A 22,542-nucleotide genomic window follows, 5' to 3' on the forward strand; every position below is an offset into this window, starting at 1 on the left:
AGCACCCAGAAGGCATGTTGGGAGGATCTCACATCCATTCCCTGTCATCCACTCGCAGCTTCTGGCAATCAGAGGCTAGGGACACCCAGAGCATGGGGTTGCATCCCTGACCATCTTGGCTAATAGCTATTGATGGACCTATCCTCCATGACCTTATCTAATTCTTTTTTGAACCCCGTTATACTTTTGGCCTTCACAACATCCCCTGGCAATGAGTTCCACAGGTTGACTGTATATTGTGTGAAGAAGTATTTCCTTTTGTTTGTTTTAAACCTGCTGCCTCTTAATTTCATTGGATGACCCCCTGGCTCTTGTATTATGTTAATGGCTAATAACACTTCCTTATTCACTTTCTCCACATCATTCACGATTCTGTAGACCTCTATGAAAACTCAGTGCCTCTTCCTCCATAGACGCAGAACAGTGACCGAGTTAAAGTCCAGCTTAGCTTTAGCTTTGTCCATCTTCTGTGCTGCTGCGTGGAAAAGACCCATGATAAGTGTCCCAGTCCTTTGGCTCACATAGCCCCTTTCTGCAGTTTCCCTGAGCATGCTGCAGGTATTTCACATCCTGGTTCTCCCAGAGCCTCCTAGGCAATGGCTCCTTGCCTTGGCAATCTTGGTTCTGTGGATGCATTTTGGCCTATCCCGTTCCTCCGTCAGACAGCGTTGTTGAGCCCCCCCCCCCCCCCCGAAAAGACGTGCAGCAAAGGCCCTGTCCACACCACAGTCACAATGTGAGGAACAGAGCTTAGCACCTTTTGCCTCCAAAATCCCAGCCTTTGAGGATGTAGGAGAAGCTGCATTGGCTCTATGTTTTTATTTGGATTTTGGATTCGGTCCTCTTCATAGTCCTCCGGCCATGAGAGGGCAGCACAAGCATGAAAATGGCTCTGATTCAATCTACTAGAAGGCAGTGGTCACACAGCCCCTTCCGCCATACGGAAACCAGCCTGGGCCTCCCAGTGACCGGCATGGTCAAATAACTCCTGGGTTTGGTTTCTGTCTGTTTAAGGAAGGGGGCTGAGATGTTTAGTGGAGGGGTTCTGAACCTAGGAGGGTCACAACCACCCTGCCCTTCTCAGATTGGTCTGAGCTAGATCCCAGCTAGATTTGGAAGGTGATTCCAGGGAGGGTGTCCCGGTATGGAAGAGGGGAGAAAGGTACCAGTATGGAAAATGTTGAGGCATACCAGTCCAGTGGTTAGAGGTTTAATCCACTGATGTTTCTAAAATGTTTTAAGGTCCTCGGACGAGTGAAAGGTGCAATAGAAGATAAAGCAGATGGCAGACCAGCTGCCCGTGAATGTTGCTCCGCCTCTCCCGCCACGGGGTTTTATTGCCAGGTTTCAATCTGGGATTTCTTTTCTTACGTTAAATTCTGTAGCAGCATGAGATTGTAACCACCAACCTATATTCAAGGTTTAACACAAAACACAGGACTGCTACACTGCATACCATCCCCACTCAAAACTTCACAGCCTCAGTAGGGATAGGACCCAGATCTTCCTGGTCCAAGGCCACAGTGCACTTGAGCTCAAGGGAAGCCAGGGGTATCTCTCGGTAGTATAGGACAGTGGCTCTCAACCTTTCCAGACTATTGTACCCCTTTTAGGAGTCTGATTTCTCCTGTGTTGCAAGGCCTAAAATACTATCAGGGGCTCTTTAATTATCCTCTGAGTCAGAGCTGTGGCGCAGGCCCCTGAAAACTCAGGAGCACCCCCCAGATCTGGGGGAATCTGACAACAGTATCCAGCAGCGAAGACTGCCACGTGCATCAGGCTGTATGTGATCCCATTTACCACCTTTCAAGAGGGACGTGATCAGATTCCGTTTGGCAGCTCTGCGGGATCTCCGCGTTTAACTACTGGTGAAAACTAAGTGACCTGGACCTTAGAGCAAAAGTTTCTGTTCAGGCCAAATGCAATGTCACGTGGGGAAAAGATGAGAGGCATAGAGTGCATTTGAAATCTGATGGTAACCTGAATCCTTATAAAAACAACGAGGAGTCCTTGTGGCAGAATCCTTATGTGACTATTGCCAGTCATGGCCACATGAGGGCACAGTGTAACTGAGCATCTGAGTGTGTGCTGTTCCTAATTGCTGATTCTCCGGCTCCAAACGGTGACAGTCCAAACTAGTGAGATTGCAGCAAAGCCAGCGGGGTGGGATTTTGAGTGTCTCCTGGAAACAGGACAGAAATTCTTCATTGCGAGAGTGAGAGAGGCTCCAGAAACAACTGTGTGCGTAGTTAGTTGAATGGCGGGGTTTGCATGCCGGTCCTCCCCGAAATCTTCATTTCATCACCGCTGCCCTCTACTGGAGAGAATCTGAACTGTATAACTGTGTGTCTGCCGCCATGCACTGTTAACAGCTTGATGGAGGTTCTCCGTTTGCGCTAGCAACAAAAGGAGCTGGGTCTGAATTCTATCCCTGCTGTTGTGGATCTCCAAGGGGTCACAAGATGCAGGATAGGCCCAACCAGGAAGCTCCCAGATGTCTCCAGCGTAAGTCACCTTAGGCCTGGCCAGTTCTTAGGTTTGGAGGCACTATTACCAGGGGCAAGAGGGCCTCAGGTTTATGCCAGCCAGGAAACCCACTCCTCTCTCGGGCTGCGAGTGACAGTCAGTGGCCTGCAAGGAGAGGGAGACTGCATGGGCAGAAGATAGTCACCCAGAATGGCTCTGTGCTCGGATGCAGGGCTAGGAGGCTTTGCACTTAAGGCAGACGAGCCTACAACCCTGCCCCCTTGTATGTTACAATATGGTCTCTAGTGGCATCTCTGCAGATCAGTTGAGAAACCACAAAATCCAACCTCCAATACAAGGAGAATCTTTTCCCACAAGGGGAAAAAACAAGTATCGGGGTGGTGGGGGGGAGAGAGAATGCAGGGCAGCAAATTCCTGGGCAGGAAAGATGTATCTTTGAAACCTCCGTTCCTTGTAATCACCCATGAAGTGTGCTTGATGACAAGCTTTAGCAGAGAAGTCATTTGAAAGTCCTTTTGCCTGGCTTCAGGCCACGTTCAATGCAATTAGTGAGTTTTCCCCTGGCCCGAAGCAGTTCCATTCAACAATTAAGCCCCCAAATACTTTGTTTAGCTGCTCTTTTATGCATGTACTTTGGGGCTCATACAATGGCCAAAGCAGCATGAACTGTATGGAGAGGAAGGAAGGAAGCCACTCTTCCCACCCACCAAGGGAGCTGGCCAGGAATCCAACCCAACAATTACCTCCTCTATTCAATAAATGGCCCATTCCTTTGGGGTTCTAACCTCTGTAAATGAAAAGGCGTTTTCTTGCCTGACATTTTCTGTGCTCCAGAGTCACATCGTGCAGAGACGCCAGCAGCTCTGGCCTCTGCTGTCTGTGCTTCCAAAGTATCCATGTGTGTGTGACCCACCTGCCGGCCCCCACCCCCCAGAACATCGGCCTGTTGCTGGGGCTTTCAGAATGAAATCATGGCTGCGTTGTATACAGACATCAGAGTCATAGAATACCAGGCTTGGAAGGGACCTCAGGAGGTCATCTAGTCCAACCCCCTGCTCAAAGCAGGACCAATCCCCAATTTTTGCCCCAGATCCCTAAATGGCCCCGTCAAGGATTGAACTCACAATGCTGGGTTTAGCAGGCCAATGCTCCAACCACTGAGCTATCCCTCCCCCCCTTGGCTTGGGTCCTTGGCTGAAGGGTGCATCGGCAGCATTGGGAATAGAACCAGCCAAGCCACTGCTACTTGAATTAAAGGGTGTCTTCCAGCCCCCAGAATAGGGCTTTTATCTTCTACAGCAGAGGCTCTCAACCTTTCCAGATGACTGTACCCTTTTCAGGAGCCTGATTTGTCTTGCAAACCCCAAGCTTCACCTCGTTTAAAAACAACTTGCTTACAAAATCAGACCTAAAAATACAAGTGTCTCAGCGCACTGCTTCTGAGAACTTGCTTTCTTTCCCATTATTACCATGTCATTATCAAGTAAATCAACTGGAATATAAACGCGGCACTTACATTTCAGTGTATAGCATTCAGAGTAGTGTAAACAAGCCCTTGCCTGCATGAAATTTTAGTTGGTACGGACTTCGCTAGTGCTTTTTATGTAGCCTGTTGTAAAACTAGGCAAATACCTAGATGAGCTGATGTACCCACTGGAAGAGCTCTGTGTGCGCCCAGGGGTACATGTACCTCTGGTTGAGAACCGCTAATCTATAGGCTCTTTTGGCCTGTGTGCACACTAAGTCACTGCACCTGATGTCTCTTTTCCAAGATGCCACCCTCTCCGAGTACACGGTTTGAGCTAGGAGTGTGGTGGGCTGCAGGATTTGGGGAGGCATGCAAGGTAACGGGCTGCAGCGCTACATTCCCCAGTTCACCCTCTCTGTCTGCTCCTGCTGGTCCCCAGCAGTCACGAAACCCTGCAGCCTGTGTTTCCAGACTGATAGGGGTAGGCCACGTGGCTAGAGTGACCCCTCGGTGGTCTCCCTGAGGCAATAGGGAAGCAGAAGGCTATTCAGAGCTAACCTTCCCAGGCTAGCGAGTGATTTAAGTACCACTGTCACGCGCAGCAGAGCAGACGTTTGTGCTGGGTCAGCTGGGCCCTGAACTTTTCCAGCAAGCTGGTGGGGGGCACGCACTGCGGACAAGGCTGCACTGAATGGGGGGAGGGACTTATGGGGGGAGGGGGGAGGGACTTATGGGGACTTATGGGGGGAGGGATAGCTCAGTGGTTTGAGCATTGGCCTGCTAAACCCAGGGTTGTGAGTTCAATCCTTGAGGGGGCCATTTGGGATCTGGGGCAAAAATTGGGGATTGGTCCTGCTTTGAGCAGGGGGTTGGACTAGATGACCTCCTGAGGTCCCTTCCAACCCCGGTATTCTATGATTCTATGAAAGGGTGGCAATCCCCCGAATGATGGAATGGCCCTTGCCATCAAACTCAGTGTTTTGTGATTGAACTCCAATGCCTAGTAACATGGAGAAAGGATGTTTTTGTTAAAGAACCAACCCCTCCCCCATCCCTTTTCGTAAAGGTGTGAGAGCTCATGATACATGCCTCGGAATGGTCCAGGGACGGCCAGATTTGATGTTTCTGATATTTCTATGGTTAAATTTTCAGTGGAAAAGAAATGCAGACGTTTGGAAGGGCAGGACCTTTTCTTTCTTCATGGTGAAAAAGGAAAGCAGCTCAATTTCTAAAACACCTGTTGCACATCACCTTCCGATCCATTCCTCTAGTTTGGGGGCTCTCCACCTTTCCAGACGACTGTCCCCCTTTCAGGAGTCTGATTTATCTTGTGTACCCCTGAATTTCACCGCACTTAAAAATGACTTGCTTCCAAAAATCAGATATAAACATACAGAAGTGTCGCAGCGCATTGCTACTGAAAAATGGCTGACTTGCTCGTGTTTGCCATAGAATTATAAAATAAATCGACTGGAATATAAATGTTGTACTTGCATGTCAGTGGATAGTATCTAGAGCAGCATAAACACGTCCTTGTCTGACATTTTAGTTTGTACGGACTTCGCTAGTGCTTTTTACATAGCCTGTTGTAAAGCTAGGCAAATCTCTAGATGAGTTGATGGACCCCCCGGAAGACCTCTGCGTACCCCCAGGGATACACGTACTGCTCTAGTTTCCTGGTCATTAATTATTATAATTATTTACCATATGTAATTACGGTGGCCCTTAGGACCGCCAGTCACGGAGCAGAACCCCACCGTGATAGACCCGCTACAAACACAGCGCAAAAAGTTGGTCCCATTAAATCAAGTAAAGGATGGAGTGTTTCCTTTTAGAACAGGGAAACTGAGTAGTTTTATTCTGTAGCAGAAAAGGCCTGCCTTCTTTAGTGATTTCATCAGTCTGGGCAGGGCTTTTATGGCCTTGTGGGGTTTTGACTTTTCTGTGTGTGTGTGTGTGTATCCCTGGCAAAATTCCTGAGCGAGCGGTGATTTTTTTATTTTTTTTTTTAACAGCTCCTATCCATGCTGCCTGCAAGCTGCTCTCTGATTACCGCTCACTTCCTGAAAGGAGACTTTTCAGCAAAGCCTCTCACTCAAGAGCTGCCGACCTCTGACAGAAGAAGGCTATTCTGCTGTGACTTGAGCAAGGGCGACGCACACCCTGGCAGCCTGGAAAGTTTCTGACACACGCAGGAGGGAGAAAGAAGCTTTTGGCTGCTGCTGGGAAAAAGAAGAGATCCTGGCAGACTAGAAGGGGGGAACAGAAGAAAAAGGGGGAAAAGATAGCCAAGGTAATATGCTTTCTTAATAAAGAAATCTTTACAGAGCAAACTCTCAGCGGTTGGGCTTGTGGGGGTTACGGGAGGGGGGTTATGCAGATGTTCTTTGAAATCCAAATGGTCTCCGGTTGAAGGAATGAGGCTGAGGAATACTGCATGCTGGAAAAACATTTATGAGAATGAAAACCATGTTCACCCGTCTCCAACATTCAGAGTTTCCATAAAACCTCTGGGTTGTGTTTCAGAGTGTCTGCAAACAGCGGGAGTCAGGCATTTGCTCTCGCTTGCTCTCTGTCGCTCCCAAACACACCAGTCAACTGCTTTGACTGGGCTAAGCCCTCTGATTGCATGTTTGTTGTTCTAAAATCGGAGTCCCTTTTGCAAAGCGGCTACGGGGTGAAACTCTTAATTACCAAGCCCCAAAGCTGTAATCGTGCTGGAGAATTATATGTTCTTAGCTGCCCTCATTCCTGAGAATAAGCACACATTGCTTTCTCTCTCTCTCTCTCTGACTTCATGCACTGCCAAGGCTTGCTTTCCCTCCTGTACTATGTGGCTTATAAACTGTCTGCCCCCAAAAAGTTACAATGCCGCTAATTTTGTGAGCAGCATCTGGCGTTTGGCAGTTCAGACTGGTCATTTGTTTCTCTGCCTTGATTATATTTTTAAAGGGTTTTTTTTTTTTCTAATTTAATCCCCTGGACCATGTTATTTTAAACATCAAGGTAAATATTAGCCATGGAGAAATGCCAGCAGATTATCTCATTAGGGTTTGTTGAGCTGTACTATAAATAGAAAGGAGTTTATAAAATAACCTTGGTGATCCAGTCCAACAAAATAAAATCAAGAGAGGCACTGAATGCTGGGCTGGTCTGAGCGCTGGGGAAGGGCTGCTACCCTCTGCCTTTGGCGCCAGCTAGGGCTGTGCGGCAAGATTTAAATTTTCAAATTGGGGCCAGTTTGGGGGAGGCTGTTCTCAGCAGTGATTTGGTCAAATATCAAAGTGGTTGTAAGCCTTGAGTTTTTCTAATGGCAGCCGCTACCTGTTTACATGGAAGAAGACTCCCTATCCTGCTCGGACACACCAGCCAGATGGGATTTCTGTCCCGGTTTTATCCATTTTTGTCAGTAGCGTTTAGACTTTGACAGCTCAGGGTCTGGCATCAGCTGTGCGGAGGGTCACGAGGGTTCTCGGGGTCTGTGATTTCTGTTGGTCCTTTGGTTTGGATCCAACATAGATGCTTGGAAGCTGTGGGAAAGGGAAATGACTTATTGGGCCATCTAGTCAATTTCCCCAGCCAGCGCAAGATTCCTCCCTACTGTCTGTTCGCCAGTGCTTTTCTCAGTCTAGTTTCAAATGTCTCCATCAGTGATGCTGTCGTCGCTTCTCTTGGGAGACAGTTCCACTGAATTATAGTTTGCAGTGGTGGTGTTGTATCTGTGTGTGTCCCAGCTGGTCCCATGTTTCCAGAAAATTATAGACGGGGGCATCATTTGGTATGGGGCAAGGGGGCAGTTGCTCCCCTAAACCTTGTTTTGCCCCTCTCCGACTTTTATAGGTCTATAGGCTTGATTATGTCTTCCACCCCAACCCCCACTATGACTTTGCATGACATAATATCACATATAATGTTATATTTGCTGACACAACTTTGTCCTGCCCCAGAATTTTTCTGAAATGATCCCCTGATTATAAATCTCACTGTCAGGAAGAGTTCCTTATATTAAACATACCAAGTGTTTCCTTTGCTCCATTTCATCCAATTATTTTCAGTTATACCCCTATTGGACCTCCCTGTACATTCCTTTCCCCTTCTTGATGTTTAAACCTTCCAGACACTTATATTTGGTTCTCTAGCCCTACTCACTCTTAGCCATATGGTCAAAATCACATAGATTTTTGCTCCTGTAATCTTCTGGGTAAACCAACCCCTTTTCCCAGTTCACAAGGACAAGGCATTGGAAGCAGAACACTTGTCATTTGGGCCTGGAATGTCCCAAACAAAACTCAGGATAACGAGAGCTGTTAGATTCAGGGAGGGCTATTGGCTGCCCTGAGGTTTACAGATTCCCCCTCCCATACAAGGAATATAAGTGTGCTTTAAGCAGCCACACTGAATAACCAGCAGTCCTTGACTTCCTGTACTTATAAAGCGTAGAGGTCACGGGTGTTGTCTGTTAGTTTAAGCAGCCGGCCACTAGATGGCAGCACCAAGTGCAAAGAACCAGGGACCCATTGGCCATAAGATGGAACACTGAGCCCCTGACAATGGAGGAATACAATGCTCTGGAGGAGTCGGGTGACCCAGAGGGGAGCATTTATTGCCACTGTCAGTCCTGGCTGCCCACCGGTCCAAGAGATGGTGAGCACTGTGCGGCTCTGAGGCGGCCTCTGCCGATGGGAGAGTCTTTTCATTGACTTCCAGAAGAATTGTATTGGGGCCATCGTGAGCGGAGAACATCAGTCAGTGGGATGGTTCCGTCCGTATCTAAAGCCTATCCAAAGCCCCCTTAACTCTGAAAACCTCCATAGACCAACTCTGAGTTCATGCCAAGCCAGAAATGCCATGGGAAGTGCCTCTCAGCCATTTGTCACTTCCCAGACCAACCGTGTCCAGGAAGCGCAGGGGCAGTGCCAATCGGGTGAAAACCCACAGAAAGCGAACCAGGCTTCCTCAACTTTCAGAAAGGTTCAAGGCGGATTTGGATTGTTATGGCGAAGTTTAGGCTCAGATGTCTGGGTGACACAGGAACCAGAAAGAACACAGCTTGGCTCTCCGATTCCGGGCAAGGTCTGCAGAGCGGCTAGTTCGGAAAACCACCTTCTGGTTTGTAAGCCGATCAGATCTGATGTGGCGTCATTCCTACATAAGAAACATGGGAACCCATGGGGCCATTTTGAGGGTCCGTTTCCAGAGCAGAATCACACTGAAACTCTCTTCAGACCTAATCCAAGGTTAATAGTAACTGAGATGAGAAATCCCTAACTTGATGGGATCCCTCCACAGTCAGCATAACTCCATGGAAGTTAGTGGCACTGCTACTTCAACTGACACGAGCTGAGGATCTGACTATTCTCCAGTGACGTGGGTTGTTTGTTTTTTGGTTTCAGTCAGCATGGGCCGTGAAAACAGATTATTCAGCGGCACCCTTACTAGTCGCTTTCACTTTCTGTTGATTGTCCTAGGCCAAAGCTGTTGCTTTTGGGTTTCCAACACTTCTTCACACAATGCACAGGCAACCTGTGGAACTCCTTGCCAGAGGATGTTGTGAAGGCCAAGACTATAAAAGCGTTCAAAAAAGAACTAGATAAAGTCATGGAAGATGGGTCCATCAATGGCTATTAGCCAGGGATAGTGTCCCTAGTCTCTCTTTGCCAGAAGCTGGGAATGGACGACAGCAGATGGGGGAGGGATAGCTCAATGGTTTGAGCATTGGCCTGCTAAACCCAGGGTTGTGAGTTCAATCCTTGAGGGGGCCATTTGGGCTCTGGGGGAAAAATTGGGGATTGGTCCTGCTTTGAGCAGGGGGTTGGACTAGATGACCTCCTGAGGTCTCTTCCAACCCTGATATTCTATGATTCTATGATCACTTGATGATTACCTGTTCTGTTCATTCCCTCTGAAGCACCTGGCATTGGTCACTGTCAGGAGACAGGATACTGGGCTAGATGGACCTTTGGTCTGACCCAGGATGACTGTTCTTCTGTTCCATTTTCAGTTAATTTTTAAAGAAAAAGAAAGTCACTAACAGGATTCTGCTCCTTTTAGGTTTGCAAAACCCTACTGAATGCAAAATCTTCATCAGTATTGGTCCTAACATGCGTTGAGCTTAGTGCATGCAATACCTAGAGTTTTGCCATGCAATGGCGCCAGGATTTCACCCTTCAGTTGAAACCAGAACAAAAGAACTAGTTCAATCCCCTGTCCGGCTAACAGCCCCAGATTCCAAAGCGATGAACCGCAGTGTCTCGTCAGTGACTAGGCACAGATAGCACGCTGCGTGGCCTTTGAGTTGCAGCTACCTCATTAGAAACCTACACATTTTGGCAAGTCTGCCCTGTCCCATCAAAACTAAATAGTCTGGCTGATATGCTTCCTCCATGGAAGAGCCCACAGATGGGGGAGAAAGGGACGCTTAAATCTCAGCAGGTGAGAGCCATCCGAGCTGACCTCTCATGCTCCCATCTGAAGAGGGATTTGGAGCCCAGAGCCAGAGGCAAGAGACATGACTTGCAAACCCTGTGACTCCATCAGATCCATCTAGAACTCAGGGCCCAGCAATGTGACTCCCATTCCCTCTGCAATGCTTCCTGGGCAGCACTCCTCCTCAGGCCCATACTGTCGCTGGTTCTCCTGCTGCTCCAAGGTACCTTTCCCCTTCCCTCCAGGAGCTTCTTGGGCCAGTGTTAACTCCAGCCTTGATTTCTGCTCACCGATCTATTGGGAGTTGAAGAGCACGGATGTTCCTTCCCTCACGCACCCCTCTTCCTTCAGCTCCCTCTGTCAGACACGCTCCCCCCATGACGTCTGGGACCTTTAGCCACCATCTGTCGGCATCTGACTGGGATGGTGTATGCCTCGGGGTGGTGACCACAGACATTTGCACAGGGCCAAGCTAGAAAAACCAGACTGAGAGTTACAGGGCCGTGGAGAAGGAAGTCCTCAATCAGTCACGCCCACCCTCAACCAGTGAGGCCTGGTTCCACGCAGTGTATTGTCCAGGCCATGTTTAAGTAATGCAAACAATGAAAGCAGTGACCAGTTCCCTCCTGTCAGCCTCGCAGATCTCAGCAGTGGGAAGTTTTTCCTGCTATTTAGTGTAGATTTTTTCCTTTGCTTAATTTCATCCCATAGGTCCTAGAGCGGTGATACTCGCTCAGAATCCCCTAGCCCCCCCACCACCCCCACCACCCCTTGTTATTTTAGGTAGCTAGCGCATCCCACAATAGTCAGAGATTCTAAGGCCAGAAGGGATGGTTGTGATCATCGTCTAGTCTTACCTCCTGCATAACACGGGTCATAGGATGTCCCTGAATTAATTTCTGTTTGAGCAGAGCCTACAGTACAGTCTTGATCCAAAATTTGCCAGGGGTGTTCCAATGGTTACTTACCCTCCTATTAAAAACTCGTACCTTATTTCTAGGCTGTATCTAGATTCTACTTCCAGCCATTGGATCTTGTTCTATCTTGATTGAGGAAACTATGATCAAAGTTCTGTTCGCCAAGCAGGTACTTATGGACTGTGATCAAGGCATCCCTTATCCTTCTCATGGTTAAGCTAAATAGATTGAGCTCCTGGAGTCTCTCAATAGAAGGCCGGTTTTCTCATCCTTCGATGATTCCCGTGGCTCTTCCCTGAACCCAATTTATCACCATCCTTCTTGAATTATGGCCACCCAAACAGGACACGGTATTTCAGCAGCGGTCGCACCGGTGCCAAGAGGTATAATAGCCTTCCTACTCGAGAATGCCCTGTGTATGTATCCAAGGATTGCATTAGCCCTTTTGGCCCCAGCCCTGGGAGCTCCTGTTCGGCTGATTATCCACCGTGACCCCCCCAGAGGTCCGAGTCGCCGCATTCCAGCACATCCCACGTTTTGAGTACAGCTGTGCACCCACTTTAATCCCACGCCACTTGCTGTCTTGGAGTGTCACTGTCCAGCATTAAACACCTGCTGCGCTCCACTCCAGAGAGAGTGAAGTGATTACACGTTCCATCTGTCCCATGTTCTCTCTCTCTCGCACACACACATAGAATCATAGAATATCAGGGTTGGAAGGGACCTCAGGAGGCCATCTGGTCCAACCCCCTGCTCAAAGCAGGACCAATCCCCAATTAAATCATCCCAGCCAGAGCTTTGTCAAGCCTGACCTTAAAAACTTCTAAGGAAGGAGATTCTACCACCTCCCTAGGTAACGCATTCCAGTGTTTCACCACCCTCCTCGTGAAAACACACGTTCCAGCAGACCCATGTTCTCTCTCTCTCTCTCTCTCTCTCTCTCTTTCACACACACACACACGTTCCAGCTGTCCCATGTTCTCTCTCACACGTACATGGAATCACAGAATCGTAGGACTGGAAGGGACCTCGAGGGGTCAGCTAGTCCTGCCATGAGAGCAGGGGGCTGGACTAAGTATTACATACACACGTCAGATAGGCAGGGCTAAATTTTCAAAAGAACTCAGGGTCAGATTCGCTGTATACTTGCGGTTAAAATATGTCGGGACCTTTGGGCATGACAGGTGCTGTGGAGTTGCAAGGCATTGCCGTGTCACTCGACCTGCGTCCCATTGTAGGGCTCAGTACTGAAGTTCTTCCTCTGAAGTAAATCAGTGGGACTTGTGCTTGAAAGAAGAGCTCAAGACTGGCTCTGTGGTGGCCTGGTCACTGTGCCGCCCAGCGAGCCCGTGGGCTTGATTCTCCATGGCCCCGTGCAGGTATTAACACCCGTGGACAGTGGGTGTATGAGGCTTGCACAGGTGTAGTTGGCTGCCCAAGGCTCTAGGCAGTGGGGAATCAGGCCATGAGGTTTTGTGTGTAGGAGGGCCGGGGGGAGGGGGTGGTGTTTCAATGTCTGTGTAGAACCATGAATGCTCCATCCTCTTCCGAGCCTCGACACGCTTATTGCAAGCCAAGTGGAGCCAGCGACGGTGCTGGGTAGCGCGGACGCTGCTGATTGCCAAGGAAAGGGGACGGGGGCAGTAAGAGGAGTGGGAGGGAAGCTGCCTTCACTGACACCCATGAAGGTGGGAAGTCCATATTTCCTGCCCACACCGAACCCCATAAACTGTTCAGAGCATAGTGGGGCTGCTCACAGTTGCACACGAGTGCAGCTTATGTCTGAGGACGGGACGCCGGAGGCGGCGATCCCGCTGAACTGCGAACCATGAAGCAGTCAACGATCCAGTTGACGGGAGAGGGTGCAGGGGCCGCAGAGCTAATGTGGAGGCCCTGAGTGCCAAACGATCAGTCTGCACAGTGGAACGGTAACAACTCAAGCAGGTGTTTGTGGCTCTGGATCCGGTGGAAATAGGGTTTGCTGATTGATTGATTTATTTTATGGTTGTATCCTGAAGCTCTCTTTGTCAGCTGAGACTGTAATAAACGTGTGTGTGTGTGTGTGTGTGTGTGTGTGTGTGTGTGTGTGTGTGTGTGTGTGTGGAGTATTACATACACACGTCAGATAGGCAGGGCTAAATTTTCAAAAGAACTCAGGGTCAGATTCGCTGTATACTTGCGGTTAAAATATGTCGGGACCTTTGGGCGTGACAGGTGCTGTGGAGTTGCAAGGCATTGCCGTGTCACTCGACCTGCGTCCCATTGTAGGGCTCAGTACTGAAGTTCTTCCTCTGAAGTAAATCAGTGGGACTTGTGCCACTCTGTCCCGTGTTCTCACACACACGGAATCACAGAATCGTAGGACTGAAAGGGACCTCGAGGGGTCAGCTAATCCAGCCCCCTGCTCTCCTGGCAGGACTAAGTATTACATACACATGTCAGATAGGTAGAGCTAGATTTTCAAAAGAACTCAGGGTCAGATTTTCAAGTGCTCGGCCCCTATAATTTTGTAGCCCCCCCCCCCCCCCCCCCAGCACAGGTAGCAGACAGGGACCCACATGTAGAGAGATTCATCTGTGTGGATGGAATACATACCTAGTCATTCAGGCGTGGGAGTGGCATACACACGGACAAACACACGTAGGTGGTATACGCCCACAGACATACATGGGCACAGTAATGTAGATGGCGCACATGCTTGTGCATGGATGACACACACACGCAGAGATGGCTCATATCCACGGATGTGTAGACAGCACACACGGACGTACACACTTAGGCATAGATGCATGCACACGTGGATGGCACCCACACACGCCCGAGCCGATGGGTTGATGGCTCGCACGCTTGTACAAAGGTGGCGTGTGCGTGCCCACGCTTCGATGGCATTCGCAGGCGCACGCACGTCGGTGGCAGATACGGTCGCTCAGCGACTGTCTGTTCTTTTTTCCTTGAAGCCAGTGGGGGCCAGCAAGTCTGGATCACATGGAACTGCTCCAAGCCGTTGCATAACTCCTGTCTGAGAGGGGACCTGCCTGGGAACGCTTCGCTTCATCTCCTTAAAGCAAAAGACGTCCCGGGGCCGGTGTCTCCTTCGAGGGCAGGAGCTTCCTGTGTCACTCAGTCCATAGCTGTCTTATCTCTGGCCTAGAGGGTTACCCTGGGTTGTCCAAGGACTAGGGTTCAGACCCAGTGCAGATGCTGCCATGTGAGGCAGGACAGGAGGTGCTGCCCCCATGTCTATAGCACCTCCTGGATCAGGCTCTCAAAGCCTGTACAAGGGAGCTGGGCAAGTAACATGATCCCCATGGGACAGATGAGGAAAGTGAGGCACAGACAGGTCAAGGCATGCCTCCAAGATCACAGAGCAAGTCAGTGGCAGAGCAGGGAAGAGACCCCAGGAATCCCTGACCCCCTGTCTTGGACTCGGCTGCCTCCCACTAAAATGCGGTGCCTTCTGCCCAGGCCCGGGGAAATCAGAGCCCTGCTCTCCTGGCTGGCGTTCTCTCCCCAGTGAGAGCAGGGCTGAGTTCTCAATGACTTCTACATTGGCTCCTTGCTTGAGGCTGTGGGTGGGGGGAGGGAAGTGAAGGGTAACTGTGTTCTCTCTTGTGGAGCCCGAACGGGCCTGCAGAGAGCTTAGGAGAATAAACACAAACGCCCCTGGCTGGCTGGCAGCACCGGAAAACTGAGACTGTCCAGCACTGCCCAGCTTGCGAGCAGCCAAGCGGCTGCAGTTGGGACTCACCAACGCCTTTCGGAGGCAGCTTGGTGTCTTCCTAGAGAGCCAGGAGCGTGCAGAGAGACAGCGGAGCGGGAGCCATGAGAAATGGGATCTGCTTTGAGGGCTTCATTTCAAAGGCAAGCAGGCAGGTTGGTCTTGAGAGGCTTTTTCTAACCCAGGCTTTTTCAAGTCCTTATGCCCTCACTTTGGCAGGCAGGAGACTCTCCAGCTCTGAGCCTGCTGGTGTCTCCTGCAATCCTTCCTCTGTTTCAGCTCCTTCCAGCCTTCCTGCACCCAGAGAGAAACTGATCCCAGTGCAACCAACCGGGCAGCTGTGGCCAGTCCAGGAGCCATGCTGCCCGCTGTAGAATGGACCGGTGTTGAGCCTTTCGTGCGCTGGGGATGTTGCTGTTGATTTTATGGGCCAGGCGTTCAGACACTGCCATGATCAGTGTCAGCAGAAACCCCCAGCTAGACAGCCACCTTCCAAGGGTGTAGTAGACCCCAGGCAGACGCGCACGCCATTCACTTCTGGGGCCGATACTTTGATTTCTCTGGTGTGTGAGTGGCAGGCCGGTTGTCTTGTTCCTCCAACCTGTAACAAACAACTTGCTACATTTGAGGCATGTGAGAACTTCGCAATGAGAGGCAAAGCTACTTGATGGAGTTTGGATGTGGTTAAAACCTCAGAAAAGGGCTCATTTCCCTCAACAAAATAACTAAAACAAAATTCAAGTCAGTTTTAAAATCCCTGTGTTTTATGAATTTTTCACTTCAAAACAGACCTTTCTGGCTGTGCTTCTCATCCAACTGAATGGCCAATCGGGTTCAGGCGCATGGAGCCAGGTGGCCAATCGGGTTCAGGCGCATGGAGCCAGGTGGCCAGTTGGAGTTGGTGACTTGGTGATATTTCACCATGCGAACAAGCCCACCGGACAGCCTGTTTCTCCTTTCAAAGAGCAGAGAACAAAGATGTGCAGTTGGTCAGTAGGAATGAGTTTCACGTGTCTGGGAAATTAATGTTTAAAATAATGAACATCCTAATAAAGAGAGGCTTGACTAGGGGGTACAGCCCTTGAGGAAGGTGTCCTCTCTGTGGTACCGTGTCACTGATAGCTTAGGGGTGCTGTGCAGGTGGGCCATCAGGAATGAATGAAGGGCTGTCTCTGGAGATCTAGCCATGGCCTACCTTCAGCTACTGCCTGGCAAAGGTAACAGCAGCTCTGGCTTTTGGCTTTCAAGAAATGCCAGTCCCCCGTTAAGCAATTTGGAGTTCTCTTGGTCACAAATTTCTCAACTTTCACATTTTATCTGAATGATCCCTGCAGGTTTGTTCCTTTCATAGGAACACAGAAATCAGACCAATGGCCCAGCTCAGTATCTTATTTCCATCAGGGTGGACAAAACTCCACTCTTCGGGGGGAGGGATAGCTCAGTGGTTTGAGCATTAGCCTGCTAAATCCAGGGTTATGAGTTCAATCCCTGAGGGGGCCATTTGGGATCTGGGGCAAAAATTGGGGATTGGTCCTGTTTTGACCAGGGGGTTGGACTAGATGACCTCCTGAGGTCCCTTCCAACCCTAATATTCTATGATTCAGGGCTGATAATGGACAATTATGCAATAATCCATGATACTGGCCTTGGTTACTATATACCCATGAGCAGAATAACCCAGACTAGGTTTGGGACCGCACTTTGGGATGACATAGAACTACCCTTCCTTCACCTTTTGACTGGATTGGTCCATGTCTGCGAGCCATGTTTCAGCAAAGGCTCCAAACCAGAATTCTCCAGGTCTCCATGCAGCAGCTCTAGCATTTAATGAAAGAGGCTGGTTTTTAGAGAGAAGAGATTAGGATAATCTCAGGATGAGTCTATGACTATTTGGATGAATGCTGAACCTCTCCCGCTGCAAGGTCTTTGCTCTGCAGCAGTCCTGGGTCCTTCCTCAGTTCAGGTCCTTGCTGACCTACAGTGGCATCTTTCTGGTCTTGGTCCATAGCAGTGGTGATAGGAGTGCAGCAGATTGATGGGGCTATTTGGTTTACGGTGATTGTTTAGGATGAGAAATCTTGGCGTAAGGAAACTATCCGGCTGGATGGTGTCTACCTATGGTACTTATGGCCCTGAGCACCTCAATCTTTCATGCATGGATTCTCCGAGCACCCCTGTGTTTTGGGGAAGTGCTATTTTACTGAGGCACAGAGAGACTAAGGCTATGTCTACCCTCGCACTTTTGTCGGTCAGGGGTGTGAAAAACACACTAACATAAGTTTGACCGACAAAAGCACTGGTGTGGACAGCGTTATGTCGGCAGGAGAGGCTGTCCCACCAATACAGCTCCCGCCGCTCGTTGGGGGTGGTCTAATTGTGCCCGCAGGAGAGCACTCGCCTGTTGGCATAGAGCGGCTACACAAGAGACCTTGCAGAGTTACAGCCATGGCGATGCGAGGTCCAGAGTGTAGACATCGCTTGGGTGATTTGCCCCAGGTGACCCAGGAAGTGTGACACAGAACAGGGAATTGGAGCCAAGTCCCACAAGTTCCAACCTAGCACGTTAACCCCCTGGAACCTCCTCCTCCTTTGAGCTGTGTGCTCCTGATCTAATTTGAGGACTTCAATAGCTCAGACATAGGTTAGATAGAGGTTTGTTACAGGTGTGGGTGGGTGAAATTCTGTGGCCTGCATTGTGCAGGTGAGACTAGATGATCATATTGGTCCCTTCTGACCTTAAAGTCTATGATTCTATGATATCAACCACCCGCACTGGATCTGGGCAGCAGACTTGGTGCATTAACTAAGTGCTCTGTGGTTGAGTTCCTCTGGTTTGGAGAGTGTATCCAGCCTGCACGAACTGTTACTACGTTGTGATGGCATAGACAAAGGCCAGGTATTGATTCATTCATTAATTATTTAGCTGAGAGAACAACACCGTCTGGAAGTTCGGATTCCGGAGCTTTATGTTCTCCTTGTTTTCAGCAGCTGGCACTGCACATCAGGAAAGGTGTGTAGGTGGAAGGGGACAGGCTGGCAAGAAGGGCTCGCAAGTATTTCCTCCCACCGGGGTGTGCTGGAAGCAGAAATCTGCGTTTGTCTTTATTTCTCTCTCAAAAAGGGAAAGGGACACCTGAGCTCATAAATTGCAAACGCTGGATGAGAAACCTGGAACCAGCAAGCCCCTGCGTCTTTAAAAGTATTTAAGTTCCTCTCCTCTGCACTAGGAGGCACCTTGAACCTTCCTCTTGGGCCAAATCAGAGCCCATCTGCTTTCTATTACCTTCCCATCCAGCTGCCTCCCGAGCCAAAAAGCCAGGCTTTCAGGGAATTCTGTCTGCAGACCCGATGTTGAAATTAGTAACAGTTGTCCTTTCTGTCTTTCTGTCTTTCTTTCTTTCTGTCTTTCTTTCTTGAGAGCCAGGGATCCAAACAGCCGCCTTGTACTCACGCCACAACCCAAGAGTTCACACAGCGAAAGCCACCTTGGCACAGGCAGCTGGGAGTGTTAGCTATCAGGCAGCGCCCGCCAAGTACAATGAATTCCTAGGAAAGGAGCAAATCGGAACCGACCCAAGTGAGGCAGGCACGAGACCCGGAGAGGTCACGCTGTACCCTGGGCCTCATTACTGCTGGACATGGCCCCGCCTCATAAGAGCCGAAGATTCTGGAGCCCCCCCCCCGGTGCACAGAGCTGGGGGCTTCCTGCCTGTTTGTGCCTGTGTATTATTGACATCCTGAAGGCTAAATCTTGAAACGAACATTCTGGAAAACTTTATACATATTAAAGAAACTGAGGAGCCCACTGGTCTTCCAGCTTCCCTCCTCCTCTGCTCCTTGTTTTGGGTCTTTCCCTCCCAGAATAAAGGCTCATTGGGGGTCTCAGAGGTGGAGTGCTGTGGAAAAGGGGATGCATTTTTACCACCCTGTGCATCAATGCTTGGGCCCTTCCCCCACTGCAGTTCAGGGGAATTTTACAGCCCTAATTCCCAACCTGTGGTGCTAAAAACAGACCTTCCTCCCTGTGAGGTCAAGGGTTGAAGGGTTCTCCTTGCTCTGCAACCTCTCCCAGGCTTTGATGCCTTTGTGGATGAGGGAGCTGCTAACATAAATGAGAGGGGAAGGGGGAGGGAAAGATGGAAGAGGATAGGAGGGAGGTCAGAAGTCATGGCCACTGCAGCTCAGGGTCTTGGAGATGTGGAAGAGCGACAGGAAATAATAACTGCTTTGAGGAAGCTGGTTCAACAACGGAAAAACAACACAAATTAGGAGTGTAAAGCCCAGGGGAAATATACTTCAGCTGAGAGGCTTTCTGTCCAGAAACCTTGGAAGTAGGACAAAGTTTAAAAGCTGGAATCTCAAAGCTTAATAGAGTCTAAAAATGCTGACTTGGGAGAGCAAGCCCATGCTGGGCTTTTGTTTCCCTTCTCCCTTGTGCAGTTTAAATCATGCAGCTTTAAAGGGAATCATGATGGACAAACTCTGAGCTTTTGCGTCGGTTTGGCTGCAGGATTGCACTTGCTGTTCTCTGAAATTTACTCTCCGTTCTCTGGTACGTCTGGAGGTCGTGTTGCGATGTGGCAACGTCACTAGGTTGGACACCACTACGTCACTGCCTCGTGACCCCGTGGCATGGGCCACATCGGCCTTACTTTATTGAGAGGTGGGATCAGGAATAGTCCTGCCTATCAGACCCCCAGATTTCTCTGTTCTTGGTGACCAGAGTAACCCAAGGTCAAGCTTTGGCCAGCTGTTCTGCAGCCATGTACTTACTTCACTGGGGCTATGGCATAATTGGGAGATGATGGTTTCTGCGTAGGATGTGAAGGGCATAGACAATTGTGTTCTATCTGCCTACTCTTGGCATTTGGACCCAGGGTTTCTAATAGTCTTTTCGACATGTGTGAGAAGATAAAACCTTGTAGGACTCCTCCAATGAGAATTTAAGAGAGAGAACTGAAGATACCCATTACAACTCGGTTGGTTTGGACTGAGAGGAGGGCCTGGTGCCAGGAGTACACTTCCCCGCTGTCCATAGCAAAGAAGCAATCATTTAATAACACACCCAAGGTCATCTCTGAGCCATACCTGGCTTACCATTTAAAGGGATACAGAATGTTGATGGCAATCAGGTGTGGTTGGAAGCTTAGCTTCTCATCCACCTAATTTAGAAATGGGAGGTTAGACACCAGCCTGTAGACAGCCATACTGGATAGTTGGCCAAGTTTGTGTCAAGCGATCGTTTCTTAATTACTAGCTGGAGTTTGCAAGGCTTTGAGAGGGAAGACGTCTACATTCATCCAAGGAGCCCAAGAGTTACAGGCTGTCCTTAAGCCAAAAAGGATGTGGGACAAAGTTGAATGTGGTGTCTCTGAGAACTTGCAGTGCTTCCAGGACTTGCATCTGATATGAAGAGTCCAAATCCATGGGGACAGAAATGGAATCACGGGTTCTGTATGTGTCCGTCAGTATACCTGAGGGGTCCTCTTGGATTTTTGTGACCTGATCTGAGATCAACATTCTTTGCAACAAATTGCTTATGCTTCTGTTACCGTCTGTTCACAGTTTTTGTTATTGACCTTCATGCTTCCTTCCTTTCCACAGGTCATCTGAGAGCCATGGGTGTCTATGGAGTGATAGGACAGAGACTTTTGGTACTAAGGTTTCAGTGACAGTGGAAAGTATATGTTCCAAATGTTTGACCAGATCTCCATGCCGTGGCTGCTTATTTGGATGGCCAGTTTCTTTTAGGATGTTCTGAAAGTTGGCTGGCTTCCTGAGTCTATATGGTCAGACTGTTATCAGTAGGGTGAAAGAGCTGACGCTATCCTGGATGAGTTGACTGTCTAACAAGGACTCCCAGTGCCCAAATCCAGGCTAAAGATAATGTCTAGAGTGTGACTGGCCAAACAGCTAGACTGGACACTACCCGGGAAAAGCTCTGGGAGGAGAAGGTTGAGATGAAGCTCCATGCTAGTTTCTCAGAAGAGCTGCTCGGGCATGCACTGAAATCAGGAAGCCTTGGGGACTCCAGCATCATGCCTGGAGAATACTTCTCTCAGTTCTGCCAGGACAGCATTGCTTTTTGGAGATCCCAGACGTTTCTGGATTCACAGGCCAAGTGAATAATGGGCTCAGGGGACATTTTGTTCTTGCTCAAGGGAACCTCTCTTGCATGGAGGTGGGATGGGAATGACACAGCCACCCTGCCCCAGGCTTGTCTTTCTCAGTTGGTAGTGGACAGAGTAACCTGAGAAAACAGGGTGAGCCATGACGGGGTTTGTGATGTCAGCTAGTCAGGCTGCAGTGATGGGGCCAGGGGGGTCTTAAAGAAACTTTGAGACAAATTACACAAATTACAGCAGGCTCTGCACCATCTCCTGTTTTTCCCCCAGATTCCCTCTAGTGTTCACAGATAGATACTGCATCATTCCTTCTCCTGTCCAATTAGTATTTAATATAACAAAATATTAACTATCATAATGTCTGAAGGAACCACTTATGGGACTAAACACAAGATTGTGGTATTTAAATTCTTGGGGGAAATGCCACAAGGAAGCTGTGTCTTTGGTTTATTTTATCTTTCTAAAGCAAAATTAACTCCCCAAACCTAGAAACAGAAGTACAAAACACAGAGCAATTCAGGTTTCTTCCCGTTCTTGCAGAATGCACAACCCTACTGTGAACTGCAGGCCATTCCCTTTACCCATCACCTGCCATCCTCCTGTTAGCATAAAAGCTCTTTCTGTTTGAATTCACGTATTCTTCTACGCAGCCCATCTTCCGCAGCCTTTTGCCGGAGCATTCACACGCTCTATCTGTTTTGTAGCATCCCAGTCTGTCACCCCAGATCTGGCAGTGACATCCCAAATGCTGCATAATGCATCACCATGCTACAGCAGGACCCAGGGAGTGAGGGGTGAGAGGATGGTGGCTCTTGGGCCAAATTCTTGCTTATGATCTGGGTGTAAATGGACAGTGGAGAATCTTAAGATATAAAATAATATAAATAATATTAACTCCATTTTCCAGATGGGGAAACCAAAGGACAGAGAGGTTAATGACCAGTCTGAGACCAAAGAGCGAGTCAGTCAGTGACAGAGATATGAATAGAACCCAAAAGTCCTGACTCCCCAATCCTGTAGTCTATCCACTAGACTATACCTCCCTCCTTTACTAATTAAAAGCATAAGAGGCGTTAAGAATATGGGACAAGACTAGTGGTTAATGATTCAAAATGCTTCATTATTCAAAGTGTTCAGAGGGATGAGTAGTTATTCAGATCTTTCTGGTTAACATAAAAGTCACTCCCATTTGCAGACCCTCAGTCAAAATTCTCACTCGGACCCAAAATAACTATCTTAAGGTTGAAAAAAACACACCTTCTGCATTTCCCATCCAGCAATGGAGTAGGCCATTGCTGGAATTGAGCAAATACTGAAAAACAATGTCCGTGACTACCCGTTCAAATTGAAATCCAGTTTCAATTTGATTGCAGCTTTCACCCTTTTGTGTTCTCTTTCCAG

The 22,542-nt window shown here is 49.0% G+C and overlaps 1 protein-coding gene across 2 annotated transcripts in view; it reads left to right on the forward strand.

The window, feature by feature from the left end:
• Positions 1–5,984: 5,984 nt before the first annotated feature.
• The window catches only part of ADAMTS10 (ADAM metallopeptidase with thrombospondin type 1 motif 10), a 102,671-nt gene continuing 86,113 nt past the window's right edge, over positions 5,985–22,542 (forward strand). For both annotated transcript variants that reach the window (XR_013635032.1, XM_073324036.2), the window contains exon 1: positions 5,985–6,248. The gene's annotated coding sequence lies outside the window, so the exon portion shown is untranslated. The remainder of the gene's footprint in view (positions 6,249–22,542) is intronic.

Source organism: Lepidochelys kempii, chromosome 25, assembly GCF_965140285.1.
Source record: "Lepidochelys kempii isolate rLepKem1 chromosome 25, rLepKem1.hap1, whole genome shotgun sequence".
NCBI classification, from domain to species: Eukaryota; Metazoa; Chordata; order Testudines; family Cheloniidae; genus Lepidochelys; species Lepidochelys kempii.